The sequence below is a fragment of the Siniperca chuatsi genome, linkage group LG1 (assembly GCF_020085105.1).
Source record: "Siniperca chuatsi isolate FFG_IHB_CAS linkage group LG1, ASM2008510v1, whole genome shotgun sequence".
Taxonomy (NCBI): Eukaryota; Metazoa; Chordata; class Actinopteri; order Centrarchiformes; family Sinipercidae; genus Siniperca; species Siniperca chuatsi.
The window spans coordinates 12,029,756-12,046,079 of NC_058042.1; the positions used below are offsets into that span (position 1 = coordinate 12,029,756).

Consider the following 16,324-nt stretch of genomic DNA (forward strand, 5'->3'; position numbering starts at 1 on the left):
TTTGCATAAGGCAAAAAGAAGTGGAAAAGGGAAAGTTTGTTGCAAATGGTTCATAGTTTCATTTCAGCACAGCTGAAACACCATGACAATAACTTTCCCTAATATAACAGTGGCTTATTAATTCTTGGCTAATTTGCAGTCTTTCGCTTTCTGATGAAGGCCTTCCTGCGCCGAAACGTTAATGATTTTTAAACTGTTCAATCAATACATATATAGTTTGACCTAAAGTATCATATCTTGAGCGTTCTAACTTTGTTTTTTGTTGCACTTTAAATCACACTGGTGCACGTGCTGCCTTAGGCCTGTCTAATTTGCACTATTGCTATAGACACCAGTGAGAGTATATGCTAAGTGGATCAATACTATAGAAAAAAACCTTCCACTAAAACTTTTGTACTGCTATGGACTCTTTCCAGCAAGTGTTCTTAACATTGTAAGACTCTACCCTCCAGGGAATCAGATGAAATCTGGTGTTTTTCTTCCTTTGGTTCCTTAATAGGTCTCTTGGGCCCTCCAACCAATATGTGGCAAAAGGGAAAATAAGAACACTGATAATTTGTAAGTTATGCATAGAAGGGGGAATAAGACACACCTCCCTAATGCTGTTCTCTTTTCCATTCATCCTCATCCATTCATCCACATTTATGTTTTTCATTTATTGACATTTTACTGCGCATTTTGTTTTTGCAATGCAAGAAGCTTCCCCTCTGCCATAGCCATATGCATTTGTTCTTTAGCTGTAAAAAGACAGTAACATAACTGATCTGTTTCCTGCTTTTAAACAGAAATCCCCTCTAGGCATTTTTAAGCTGCATGGATGCTGGGTTATACTTAGAGAGGAACTGAAACAGCATGGCAGATAAGTGCACTCTTCCTTAACATAATGCCAAACAAACTTTATTAATGCACTACCATCATTATACACATAAAAAAAAAACAATTCTATTATCATAAAACCATCTAGGAACTCAATGTAAGCACAGGTGAGCAGACAGTGCAATGGCATTAGTGAACACCATAAACAAGATAAGACATTTGAGGTGAAACTATAAGTCTGATTAACCTCTTATTAGACTTATTCATTTATTAAATTTTACTAATTAAATGTTTATTAATTGCTTCTAGACTTGTGAGTGCTGTCAACTGGCCTCATCTTGCTACCAACTGACCTCATTTACTTGTGCCTTACTTATGTACATGTACTGTATGAGTTTTTCATATCCAACCATACTGTAGTTCATTTTGTTCTACTATACGTCTTGTATCTGAACTATATCCACACCTACATTTACAGTAAAAGAAAATTTACATAGCTTAGCATAGCTTTAGACTTATTTCCTTTTAAAGGTGGAGGGTAAATTGTCACAGCTACAGAATCTGCAACTCACCCCATGAAATTATTTTTTAATGAGTTTTATATTGCATGTTACTAATGCTAGTCTCACAGTTTTAAAGTATACACTGTAAAGAATGAACTCATCCAAATAACTTCAGGTCCCCACTGTTTGTGTCTAACCAAAACCCAGAACTGCTCTCATAACTGACTCACACAAAAATTGCGAATTAGGTCCTGATCCCAGCGATTTAAAAGCTCCACTTATCATGTCGAATTCACACAAACACTGCAGGGAACCAGTCGGCATATGAGCAACAGATCCAATTTTTTTCATGCATGCCCTCCTGTGGGGAGAAAACAAATACTCTGCATTAGACGTTTTTCATAAGAATTTTGGAGTGAATGAAGCAACCTTTTCATCATTATTTCCCTGATCTTTTCTGATTGCAACATAGTGGGACCATACAATTACAGTCAATTGCCAGACATAACCTTTGGTAACTGTTACATATCAAATCTATTCATTCATGTCCCAATAGCATACTAGGCGAGAAAAACCATTCCACAGGACTTTCTCTCCAATGTTTCCTTCTTCACTTGAATGCACTCACCCTCCCTTTAGAATGCAACAAGGAGGATGGTTTGTAAAACGTCTAATTTATCTTTGCCTTTACCACTTGTATGAGAACTGACTTAGCAAAGAAATTACCAACAAAAGAGTTTTTGAAAAACTAGCACATAGACATACAATTGAAAATGTGTCTAATTTACAGCTGAATAGACAAGGAAGGGTGCTAAATTTTTACAGCTTCAAAATATGATTTCACTGTAAGAAGGAGACCAAATCAAACCCTCCTGAATCACTTTCCTCCCCAATCATTGTTTGGCATGTCTGGCTCCTGAGGTCTAAGGCCTGGTCTGTGTCCCTCATCTCTCAGTACCCATAAGGCCAGAGAAGCATTGTCCTGGTCTTACTACAATGTGATCTACCTTCAATAGACAAAGGATTCCAGCTGGGCTTATTCCTCCTTTCTTTCAACCTCCTCCCAGTGACAGATGGGACCAAAACTAGAAAAAAATCCTTGAAGACAAAGAAATTAGTGCCTTTTATATGGATCCAGAGCAGCTAGACACCAGGGATGTTTGGCAGGGGTAGGAGAGGAGTTGCAGCCTTTCAGTATCATTTTACCCCTTATTGTTGCAAAAAAATTACACTATAGTAGAAGAGCCATACAAAGCTCCAATATAATATAAACCTGTCTGACACATTGTTTGTATTGTTTTACTGAACACAAGAGCTGTACACCTCAATATAAATAGCAAAATGCACACAGTGACACACATATGCTCACATATACGCATTCTCTTTATATTATTACCAAACATACATACGCACATGCACACACACACACTCTCACACACACCTCTGTGAGCTGGTGATAACTGCTTAGCAGCTCCAACAATTGTCAGACTGCCAGGGCAGAGAGAGCCAGGAAAGGAAGAAGGGGAGGGTGAAGGAGCAAGCTATGAGTGGCACCACAGAGTGGGTACAAGGAGAATTAGACAGGTGCCATGGGGAGAGGTTGGCAGAATGAGGAAAAGGTAGATGTTGGTAAAAAGGTGGTGGGACAGATAACAGCAGAATTGTGGAAGAGGGAGAGATGGAAAAGACTTCAAGATTTCAGCAAATGACAAGACCTACACAGAAGACTGGAGAGAAAGACGGGGAACTGGAAGGACAAAGGCAGAAGGGGGGGCGGGGGGCATACAGCCAAAGAAAGGATATGAAAAAGGAGAGAGGAAAAAATAGCAGACAAAGTGTGAAAAGGGAAAGAGAACAAAACAAACCATAGAGGGTGAATGATAATGTGCTGTGCATGCACCTCCACCTCCACTGGATGCAACACTCCTACTCCTTTCAGAGTCTGCAGTCTGTCATCAACACCAGTCTCCAAGGACAGCACAAGCAGGGCTCCATCAATGACTGTGCAATAAAAATCACGCACAGCATAGGTGAGTAGAGCTGTTCTCTTGTCTTAATTTTACTTAATTTGCCATAACACTTCACCTCATCTCACATTATGTTAAGGAAGGAGAGGAGGAGTGAGAGAGTGAAGTATGTGAGTCAAAGCGAGGGGTAGTGAGAATGAGATGGTGTGAGATTGAAAGGAGGCAGTGTGTACGACAGATAAACTGTTGATGGCCTACGGTCAGCAGTCCACCAGCACCACCATGTGGCTGAAACATCAGGGCAATACCTCAGCATGTAGAGGTCGTTTTTATCTCCTACAGACAACATATTTTCACCTGTGTGCATTTTTTCATTCTCAGTGTCTCACTGTAAAGGTAGAAGTTGTATGACACAAACTTGCACATTGTACATATCCATAAAGATGCACTGTTGCCCTCCCCCAATCACACACACACACACACACACACACACACACACAAAAGATGTTATATTTTTCAGTCGCTTATCTTGAACAGCAAATGTAGATATAGTCACTTGTATAATATCATTTAATATAATGTAATATTCATGTGCATGTTCTAGCTTTGGACTGGGTCCTATCTGGGTCACTACAGTGTATGCTGTTCTGCTGTATCCCCATTCGTCCATGTCAACAACTGACCTGCTTTTCCTCCCTCCATCCCTTTTCCTTCTCTGCTGTGTAAAATCATTTAGTTTTGGATGAGACAACCATTCAGTTTGTGGAAAAAATTGATTGCTGCCCAAGTTTAAAATCAATCACATCAACCTTTGGAAATGTCCATTTCTAATGTGCTACTGTGGTGCTATACTTGCTTTGTCTGTAAAGCAAAATTATCTCATGTTCATCACTACTTGGACAAAAATACTAGAAGAAAACATTTTCGTTAGCCAGAAATGCTTATATTTTTAGATGCCTGGGTTTAGCTTGAGAGTAGATGCTAATATGATGGATAATGTAATGATATTTGTTGAGCGAACATCTACTGGAAGATTTATTTGGTTAACTGGCGACATTAATCCTGGAACTTACTCATTCCTTCCAATAGCAACACAGAAGATAGCCGACTGAAAGTAACGTTAATGTTACATCCACAGCACTTGATGAAGTACATTAGCTTACCTTTCTATAAATGTTAGTGTGATGGTCTACATGTTTTCGTAGTTTGTCCCAGCTGTTTTGTTGTAGCTTCTTGTCTAAGTCTCAGTGGATCATAGATTAATTTAGTCCATAAGTGCCAGTACGTCAGATAACATTACCAACTGAGACATAAGATTACGTCTTAACAGTAGCATCCATCTTTCACATTATGGTTTAGTTTTTATTTGTTGACAAAAAATGTAATGGATTTGGTCATAGTTCTCATTTTCAAAGGTTACTTTTTATTAAATTTTTGTCTCATTATTCTCAAATGTTTTTTAAAATAACACTACCTCAATATGCACCTGAGTTTTTGTGTGAAGCTCTGCCAAAGCATAATCACAACAAAAACTGAAAGAACATAAAAAGTAGATGGTAGTAGGTAATTTTCAATATAATAATAATAATAATAATAAAAGTGTGATAACCACCCTCCTTTGAGGAAGAGAGTCACGTTCAAAATGGACTTAGCAGAGACAGATATTAAACAGATGACAACACAATTCACCAACACCTGCTTCAGAAATGTTAAAAGCTGTCTGTAGTTGCACATCATCTGTAGTCTAGAAGACGATGATCCTGACAGACTATCAAATAATCTGGAATAGATGACGTCTATAGGATGTGTCGCCTTTCTCAGCTGGAGCCACTGAAGAATGTGAGGCAACAGTTGTGACAATTGGTTATAACTGTGTCTCTCAAAAGTCTGCCCACACACACACACAATTCTCACCTCACCCAAGGGTTTTGTGGGAAAGGATAAATCTATGGGAACAACTCAATCACATTACCTTATGTAAATACCCAAGTCAGCCCCCCCTCTCTTGACCACCACGTTAGCTCCCAGCCCTATGGCTCCTCCAACACAGAAATGCACATGGGGCAAATTAACATTTGCTCTTATAGTCTGCAAATGGCAGCTCGTGCTTGCCATAGAAATGAAACACTGGCCATGCAGGAAAGAGAATGAGAAAATATTTGAGCGGGGAACGATTAATAATTCGTCAAGCAGAGCAGTAACATTTGCTTTTAGGGCCAGTGGATCAACAGAATGGGCTTCTTCAGGAACTTTTGAATCAAAGCTTGTTTTTTTTTTATTGGAAACTTCATCTTCTTCTATGCATTCAGAAGCATCCCTCTGCACTTTTTATTGACTGTCATTATAATTAGAGGCAGTAAGTACAACATTTCTTACCATACATTGAGAGCTGTTCATTTTTAAAGTCATGTTTCTCAAAAATATGGAAGAGGAAACCAGATTAAGACTTTAAACATAAGTGTCTGGAATGGATCTCTAACAATAACCATCCCTTTACAATAGAAATAATATTTGTCCTAATTACAATTAGAGCAAAAAGACTTCTTAATGCTATGCTTCATTATGCAAACATAGCTGTTAGCCCACAGTACTTTAGTACTAACTAAAGGCTTTGAATGCTTATAATTATTTGACATTTTCAGCTGTGTAAATATAAAAGTATGGAGACACTGATTGATTACCTCATAGCAGAAATGCATAAATGATTTGCAGTGCGAGGGGGTAAATTCATGTCCAGAGTTTCTCTACGACGTGGTTCCAACACTTACCAGTCCATTAAGGCTGTGATCACTCAAAGGGCTAAATGGGACAGAGTTATTGAAAGAAAAGGGTAGATGGGACACAACCTCCTGCTGTTACTCCACAGGCACCATAAGAGGAGTACATTCCCCATTTGCTACTCAAGATGTTTGACTCAAGGCGAAGCTTAGTACAGATGGCTTTTCTCTGCTCTGCTGTAGTTTGATCCTGCTGTGGAAATATGCTGTCTTTTTGTAATGCTTCAACAAGACAGATAGACATTTAAAAGCAAAGAAAAGGCACATCTGTAAGTTACAATTTGGGTGAGAAAGTGAACCCTAAATTGCTGAATGTGTGTGAATGATTAGTTTACTTTGATGAGCAGTTCTGCCATCGGTGTGTGAATGTGATATGTAGTTGCAGTGCTTTGAGTGGTCAGAAAGGCGCTATATAAATACAGTCCATTTACCATCTTTCATATGTTCCTTGCCTTTTCACTTTAATAATAAGCAGTGTTGGATATATGTTTCATTAACATCTGCTATATGGTACAATTTCCTCTAAACCTCAGGACTGGTAGTTAACCTGAAGCATTTTAACTCAAACACATGGCCAAACACCTTGGAGGGAAGATGTTCATTTTGTAACAGTGTGAGATGAGAAAAGAATCAACTGTGTTTTTGTTGAAAGTTTCAGAATTTACTTTGGTACTTTTGATATTTCAACACTCTCAGATCAGAATGTTTGTATAGTGCTTGTAGACTAACTAAACTAAAGCCTTTCACTTCACCTTCACTTGGAGACTTCGGTAACTCTTTGAATCCCATGACACTTGTATTTTACAGCAGCTGTTGAAGTGATGAGTCATCACTTGCAATTTGTGAAAGTTTATATGTGCTACTAAAATGTACAAGAAGAAGAAACTGGTATTAATCAAATTTAACAAGAATGCGCTGAATAGACTGTAGACATCTCTGTCAAGGCTTAATTATTGTGAAAAATTGAACACAAAAACTATTGTGGCAATTTTTAATTATACTGGTCTATCTTTGGTTTCAAGCATCAACTTTTTTGTCAGTTATTGGCAGATATGTCAGCTAAACGTAATGTTTTAGTCACACGTTTCTGTCACTAATGCTTTAGTAAGTATGGTCAAGGTTTGCTTTTTGAGTTACTTATTCTATCATTTAAATACATTTTTAAATGAACTACAGGGAAGGGATGAAGAGCTCTGCCAACTTGTTGAATTGCTCAGTACCTTTAAAATGAGGGTAACTCTTTTGTTTGCCAATTTACATCAAGGTGGGTCCAGTCCAAGGCACAACTGAGTCTTTCACAAATCAAGAGACTTTGTAACTCTTGATTCAATTCAGCACATTTGAGCCAAATTGAAAAACGGATAAAGAATGTGTGTGAAATTTGTGATATGAATTTCCCCTTACTGAGCACTGAAGGCTTAAGACAAATTAGATGACTAAAGATCTGAATATCTTTTATACTGAAAATCTAAAGTATACAATTAGAAAAGTTTTTAATATGTGTTCAAGGATGTCAGCCCTAACAGTGCTGATCTTACTGTATATTTCAGCCTCTGCAGTAGTATTATCAGTAGTGACAGTAGCAGTAATAGTAGTGTCATAGTACCAATTTACACCTTTCAATTCTGGCAGAGGAAGGAGTGTGTGTGAGAGCAGACAGGTTGGTGAGTTAATGGCAGTGGCTAAGTGGAGAGATGGGTGAATGAGTGAGTATGTAGGTACGTATGAAAGTAAGATATAGAATTTTTTGTATTTTTCGACATGAATATTAATTGATCAGCATGTTTCAGGTTCAAGAGGGCTTCTTTGGAAAGATGCTAGTCAGCTGCAGTGCAAAGTGAGCTATTCTCTTGCACACAAATTTCAGGTTTATGAAATCAGGACCAGCAAATACACTGTCATGCTCCTCCAGTAGACTGTGACAGAGCCTAATGAGCCATTTCAAAAGCAGCTTAACTGTGGTCAATTTCCTGTTGTTGATGTTGTTGTTGGCCTACCTGGTTGTCATTCACCTCAGCGGCTAGTCAAGCATACTCAACTTCAAGGAGAGGCAGCTCCTTTGATGTGTGGGTCCAATGTTGATGCTGATTAAAAAGAGAAAAGGATATTAGAGCATATGTGCACACACCCACTCCCAAACACAAGGTACAGAAATCATTCATAGCAAAAATGTACAACCTTGTCTTACCTGTGTGAAGAGTATCTTGATCAGAGTGTCTGTCAAAGAGGTCCTCAAACATCACACGCTCTATTTCTTTCAAAACATCAGAGTTGTCTTCATTAGACTCAAGATGTCTCGGGAGTTCATCCTTGAGTAGGGCAATAACAGTCAGCTGCTTCACAAAAAAATAGCGATGGCCGCGACATTTGCTTGTTTTATCCTATGTAGTGTGCCATAATGAAAGACAACTACGCACTACTCACAACGTCAGAATAGTGCAGAGCTCACAATTGCCTACAACTGTAAAATGAAAGAATGATGTTGTTGGTGCTCCCAGGTGAACAATGAGGTTGGTCCCTTGCACCTCATTCCTAATCACCTATGTCCCTCACGCAGGTGTTTGGTTGGGGACGTGCACGTGCAGTCTGCTACATCTCTCAGCCAAGTCACTGCAAGAATTTCTGACTCTATGATTGCCACAGTGACCTTGTTGAAAGACAAAAATATCATGTAATCTGCTCTACTAGTCTGGTATAACATTACTTTCTGGTATAATAGAGACCACAAATCATTAAGATTTTTTGAGTCGTTTTTATTAAATCTTCTAATTATTTCATATCATTGAGCCTGATTTATGCAATGATTAAACTGTTACATTTACATTAGAGCAAAACCACTTAAAATTGACCAATATGCTGAAATTTGACCTCCAGGACACAAAACACACACAAGGGCACAGTACAGACACATTTTAAATAACCCAATTTTAAAAACATGCTGCATAGTATTTTCTTATCAGTATATCACTAATTAATTCATTCTTATTATAATAGACTTCTTGCTTTCGATTCATCTCCAGTGCACTGTTAAGAAACATACTGAGGCTACTTTCTCCAGGTTTTGTTTAGTTTTATTCATTGTTTGGTTGTTCAGCACTCAAATGAAGCATCCAATCTCCTTTGTTTCTTTTCATTCTGTCTATCATCTTCTGCTTTGTTATTCGATTCAAATTTTAAAAAAAAAGAAAAAGAAAACAGCAGATGAGTGCTTGAAATATCCTACTGAGACTAATGCCTCATTTCCGATGGTGTCCTAGAAACATAAATCTCATTATAATTTCCAACATCAAGACAATCTACTTTGGAATAACACAAAATTATGAGTAAAGCTAAAAAAAGATTTTAAAATAAACATATTGAGAAAGCCAAACAACTTCAAACCATACATATGCATGGGGCGCCTTCAACAAGATGAAGCAAAAAACTCTTGGATATCAGGGGAAGAAACAAATAAATACATGTTGAAATCTTTTGAAACTTTGCAACAATAATTAACAATGTTGTTTTACTGTCACTAGTTGGACCCAAAAGAAGGACAATGTTTTTGAACAAATGCCTGATTAAACATTGTGCAGTGCCTTATTCAGACAGTGCTTCAGAATGTGAGCTAAACCACATGTATCAAAACAAATACCTTACAAGTCATAGAACAGTAATTATTTGCCCCTAAATTAGTCTAGTAAGGGAGTGCAACAGACAACAATTCTCAGTTTTAACCATTATTTCTCTTTGCCTCACAATCACAATGAAGAGGGCAGCATTTTTTTTTTCCTTTACACACCTCCTTAGTAGTTATGCTTTATAAATAATGGGAGCTCATTACAACCCAAAAATGTTCTTTATTTTCCAACCAAAATCCTTATTATCAAGTTGTCAGGGCCATAATTTCATTTCCTCTATTAATGAATGTGGAGTCATTGGGGTTACGAGGAACGGAAATTTTTGATACCTCATCCAATGATAATTCCTCTGGGAACCTACGACTACAAAGTGATAATGCTAATAGCAGACTTTTCAGCTGATCACACAAATAGAAAATGAGAGCTTTTGTAATTTATTATAATGAAATTATTTGCTACTGTTGGCTGAGAGGAATACAGTTTTAAGGACATTTAGGTGTATCCATTTTGTGGTGCTTATAGTGGTCTCTTTTACTACTTTGAGAGATTTGGATCAGGCTCAATGAAATTTTACATACATCTGCTTGTGAATTTCACATACTTCAACAGTGAGACCCACTACACATCAGTACATGTTAGATGAATAGGTTAGGGAGAGAGGGCAACATTTAATGTTGTCACCAATAATGCTCAGTTGATATACATGATGATGAGTATACCTCCTCTTGAGTTGCATGCTATTATATTCTATAAAAAAATGTTTATGTAGTCCACCTTTACACAAATGATGGAGTGGTTAATGTGGTTAATTGAACAGGCATTTACACTGCATACAGTAGGTAAGTCCTCATTCTGTAGCAGGGGACAATTTTTCTCAATACTTTATTGCCAAACAACATGTGCAAGTTGGGAAATACAACAATAACAACAGAGTATTTAACTCAATATAGGTGGATGGTCAAGGAAGCAGGAAAAAAAATACAAGGGTGTGAAACAGCAAATTTAAATTGAAAGAAAAGCTTCATTAAAATGTATATATATATATATATATATATATATATATATATATATATATATATATATATATATAAAAACTTCGTCCTTCACCCTCCGCGGGTGTTCTCATCCTTCGAGCTCGGGTCCTCTACCAGGCCTGGGAGCTTGAGAGTTCTGCGCAGTATCTTTGCTGTTCCTAGTACTGCACTTTTCTGGACCGAGATGTCTGGTGTTCTTCCAGGGATCTGCTGTAGCCTCTCCTCCAGTTTGGTGGTCACTGCCCCGAGTGCTCCGATGACCACGTGCACCACTGTCGCCTTCACCTTCTAAGCCTTCTCCAGCTCTTCTCTGAGCCCTTGGTATTTCTCTAGTTTCTCATGTTCCTTTTTCCTGATGTTGCCATCACTTGGTATTGCCACGTCAACCATAACAGCTTTCCTCTGCTGTTTGTCCACCACCACGATGTCTGGTTGGTTCGCCATTACCATTCTGTCAGTCTGAATCTGGAAGTCCCACAGGATCTTGGCTCGGTCATTCTCTACCACCTTTGGAGGTGTTTCCCACTTTGACCTCAGGGTTTCCAGTCCATACTCCGTGCAGATGTTCCTGTACACTATGCCAGCCACTTGGTTATGGCGCTCCATGTATGCTTTCCCTGCCAGCATCTTACATCCTGCATTTATGTGCTGGATTGTCTCAGGGGCCTCTTTGCACAGCCTACACCTTGGGTCTTGTCTGGTGTGGTAGATCTGGGCCTCTATTGCTCTGGTGCTCAGGGCCTGCTCCTGTGCAGCCATGATGAGTGCCTCTGTGCTGTCCTTCAGTCTGGCCCGCTCTAGCCATTGGTAGGATTTCTTGATATCAGCCACTTCAGTGGCTTAGGACTTGCCTTACTCTTTGGAGGTATTTGGCAGTTGCTGTTTTCCTTGTTACCTCTTCGAGGTTGCCATTTGCCTGTGTTATTCCAAGGTACTTGTAACCATCCTCAATGTCTGCTATTGTTCCTTCTGGGAGTGAGACCCCTTCTTAGTGGACTACCTTCCCTCTATTTGTCACCATTCAGCTACACTTCTCAAGCCCGAATGACATCGCAATGTCAGAGCTAAAGATCCTGGTGGTGTGGATCAGTGAGTCGATGTCCCTCTCGCTCTTAGCGTATAGCTTGATGACATCTATGTAGAGGAGGTGACTGATGGTGGCCCCATTCCTGAGTCGGTATCCATAGCCAGTCTTGTTGATTATTTGGCTGAGGGGGTTCAGACCTATGCAGAACAGCAGTGGGGACAGAGCATCTCCTTGGTATATGCCACATTTGATGGATACTTGTGCAAGTGGCTTGCCATTGGCCTCAAGGGTGGTTTTCCACAGCCTCATCGAGTTTGAAATGAAGTCTCTTAGAGTCCTGTTGATGTTGTACATCTCCAAGCATTCAGTGATCCATGTGCGTGGCATTGAGTCATATGCTTTCTTGTAATCAATCCAGGCAGTGCACAGGTTGGTGTGTCGGGTTCTGCAGTCTTGGGTGACTGTTCTGTCAACCAGGAGTTGGTGTTTGGCTCCTCTGGTTCCTTTGCCAATGCCCTTCTGTGCTTTGCTCATGTATTGATCCATGTGTCCACTTATCTTAGCCGCGATGATGCCTGACATGAGCTTCCATGTTGTGGAGAGACAGGTTATTGGGGATCCTTCAGGATCAGGATTGTACGCCCTTCGGTAAGCCATTCAGGGTGTGTCCCATCTCTTAGCAGCTGGTTCATTTGTGCTGCTAGGCGCTCATGGAGTGCAGTGAGCTTCTTTAGCCAGTAGGTGTGGATCCTGTCAGGGCCCGGTGCTGTCCAGTTTTTCATACCTGAGACTCTTTCTAGGATGTCTGTGATGGTGACTGGATTCTGTTCAGGGAGGTTGCTGTGGTCCTCTCTCAGAGCCACCAGCCACTGTACATCGCTGTTGTGTGATGCCTCTCTCTCCCATATACTTTTCCAGTACTGTACGTTTCCAGCCTTGGTGGGTCTGCTCTGCTGTTATTACCCTGCCATTGAGCGTACACTTTCGCAGGTTGAGTTGCGAACAGCCGGTTTATTCTTCTGGCTTCATTATCTCTCGTGTACCTCTTTAGGCGGCTGGCCAAGGCTTGGAGCCTTTGTTTGGCAGTTTTGAGTGCTTCAGGTATGGGCATCTGGTTGTACTTCTTGGGTACTTGCTTTCTTATTGCACCTCTCTCGGCCTCTGTCAGTTGGCTCACTTCTCTCCGTGCCTCCTTGATTTTGGCCTCCAGCCTTCGTTTCCATGGTAGGTACTGTTTCTCATGGCTCCCATGGTTGCTCTTATAGTCAAGCATCTCGAGGATCACTGCTGCTGAGGCGTATATCAGCTCATTGGTTTCAGTGATGGTTGTGGTAGGGATCGCACTCAATGTTGCATTCACATCTTCTAGGAGACTTTCTGATAGTACTTCACTTGGCTGTTGTAATTGGCGTCGGGGTTGCCTTGCATTCATCCTCGCCATGATCTTATCTTTCAGGTCAGTCATTGCCTCGTTCAGCGTGATCGCACTTGTTGGGGCTTCGTACCCAATCTCTGGTCCGCTGGATCCCCTCTGACCTGTTGTCCTGGCTCCCCCTTGCCGTAGCATTTGTGTTGTATCTCGTCAATCTCAAGTTGTGATAGCAGTTGCCGCTTGTGGATGTTGGAACACTGAGCTACTAGTTGCTTCGCTGTAAGCCTTGATTGTGGGTTTCGAAGTAACCATTCATCCCACATCCTTTGTATGTAACCCCTCTGACTAGGGTTACTGGAGTAGTAGCATTGCAACAGAGCCTTGTTATCGCATCTCGCCCATCTCCATCTTGTTCCAGTAGTCCATTTGTCATCTCGATGCTCTGGTTCCCCAACACCTGACACAGACCTTGTTTGGCCAGGCAACGTCTGATATATATATATATATATTTAAATCTGTATTTTTTTCATTGCAGAGGAGAGTATAAATGCATTTAAAAACAGCAAAACAGCAATATCCACAATTTCAAAGGCTAACCAAGCTTGTATATGAACCCAGAATTGCATTACGAATAGAGATTAGTATAATAAATACTCAATCATGTCATTCAGAAGAAGACAATTGAACAGAATAACAGTGAAACATTTTGCTCAATAAATCATATAGTCAAGAAATCTGTATAGGTGACTATCCCTATGCAAGGGGCAGCATGTGATGTAAAATTATCTAATGATGTTATGACCAATTACAGGAAATAATGGGGATGTTCAACACTCATTCTGAATGGAGAATGTTAGTATTGGAGTTGGTAGTCAGTGGTATAGAATAGGACTCAATATACTGTACTTGGATAGTTAGAGGCAAGGTGAGCTCACTTGTACTGATGAGACACAGCTGTTCATCATTATATGTTAATGTTGAGGTGTGCATCAAAGATGAACAGTCCCTTGTCAGCCTAAAGCCCTTTATTATACACTTTCTGTAGCAACAATATAACAGGAGGGGAGCCATCTCGTGACCTGATATTGGCTAACAGAACTTAACCAAAAGAAAGCCAAATATGCTTCTCCAAAGATAAAATTTTTAATAAAAGTTTTTCATTATGTTTTTTGTTCTGTTTACATAGAATATCCTAGTGCTGCCTCAACACCATCCACGATTTGTTGTATTTTTTCCAGCAACTATTTGTGTCCATCAATAGCACACTCAAAAATCAAGTTCATTTATTGTGCATTACAGTACACTTTGAGTATACTAAATGTTGTCGGTTTTCCAGTATAAACACTCAAAACCAGGTTAGAGTATGTAGTATGTATTTGGGACACAGCATTGGTGTTGCCAGGGAAACCCTGGCTAACACATTACTTTGGTGTTACTGCATTTATCTTTTTCTTGAATATGTAATTTTCAAGTACAAACAGTGATTACAGCTGATCCAACAAAGCCTTCAGTTGGGTTTTTTAATTCAGTGTTTTTGGTGGACAAATCTGGAGTAAATCTGCCCAATAATAGTGTCTCCAACTGGAGAGTTGGCACCTAAGCACAGCCAGTCCAATAAAAACATATTGGCCACACAATGACAGTGGATGAAAACCTGTGAGGATTGACAGTCTGTATATTTAACTATGAGACAGGATACTGGATAAAGAGATTAATTATTTGCTATTTTCACACAGTCCTTGGAATTCTAACAATCTCCCTGTTCTTCCCCCAGGCTTTGTTTCAGAGCTGATGGCACCCCTACAGAGAATACCCTGGACAACAAGATCCTCCTGTGTATTCAAAACCACATGTTGTATACTGCTATTAGTAAACTATACTCATGATTCTGACAAAGGTACTCTTACTAATTGTAGTGTATTTGAATAATTTTCCAAAATCCATACAATTCTTGATCTGCTAGCAGTCTGTTTAATTTAAGTTTATTTTATGCATTGCTTTTGAATGTGCTATATATTGTACATTCAGTTGAGAGAATGCAACACATTAAGGAATGGCCATGAACTACATATATGGATAGCTTGTTTTATGAAATACTGATTGATCCAATTTCATTTGGAGTCTACTGCCAGCTTATGGGGAGACGTCGTAACTTATTGTACACAGTATCACATTGCAGTGTTTTCAGTACAAATAGAGCCACACCAACGAGGTAATGGTCATGTTTGAAGTCCCTGTAACCCCCTCTTCTAATTTGCTTAATGACATTTTTCAGTAGACTATTAGAGATTATTTTTTTATTTTTGTATGGATGAATCATTACATTTCCACCCAAAAAAATCATTGACTACTTGCGGTTTGATTTTATCAACTATCTTTCAAACAGAAGTTCTACATGTTTCTAATCCAAATTATGAAATTATTTAAGAATTCCAGTATCAAAACCAAAGATCTAAAAAAGATAATACTCCAGTACGTTCAAGGCAAACATATTTTGAATACAAGCAAAGAAAATGTAGGCTACTATACATTAACAAAGAGTTTCAGCAAATAGGGTTCTTTTATAATAACTGTAACAACTGAGATAATGTCTGTTGCAGCTGTTTTGCCTCAGGACAAAGTCATGTTTACTGCACCATCTTTACTCTGTCCTAAAAAGGGACAGCTAAAAGGGAATGCTATAAAGCATTATGTGTGTTTAATGTGTACAATAAGCCTAGAGGTTAAAATTTGACACTCTTTCATCTGTCATTCTTGTCATTTTGTGTATCAGGCCTGAACAATTATTACTGATTAAAGAATAACATCTACCCTTCTTCACTGGCATAGTTAGACTATTCTTTTGTCTGTTTAATGCTAAATAGTGTACGATTAAGCAATAATACATAAGAAGGAGTGCTATACCATTTCATATTGCAGTAGTGTTCAGCAGTCTTAGACAAAAAGCTAAAGTGTGCTGAGTGTTAGAATGACACCAGTGTCAATATCCCACCACATTAAAATAGTCCACTCTCCTGCATACTACAATATCATAATGAGACAGATGAACAATGAAATCTCTGAAACCTTTCAGGGCTTGAGATAATTTTAAGTGACTTAATGGTTTATTTATTCATTCAATCATAATAATGCATTATCCATGGGAGTAATGGAGCTCCATCGGTCCCTGCCACCCCCTGGGGCAACAGATGTTTCACAGCCCATATGG

The 16,324-nt window shown here is 39.2% G+C and overlaps 1 long non-coding RNA gene across 1 annotated transcript; it reads left to right on the forward strand.

The window, feature by feature from the left end:
* Window positions 1-950: 950 nt before the first annotated feature.
* Window positions 951-15,934, forward strand: LOC122875949. The gene is made up of 3 exons (XR_006377971.1): window positions 951-983; window positions 3,259-3,349; window positions 14,891-15,934. It is a non-coding gene; the product is annotated as an uncharacterized LOC122875949 (long non-coding RNA).
* Window positions 15,935-16,324: the final 390 nt, after the last annotated feature.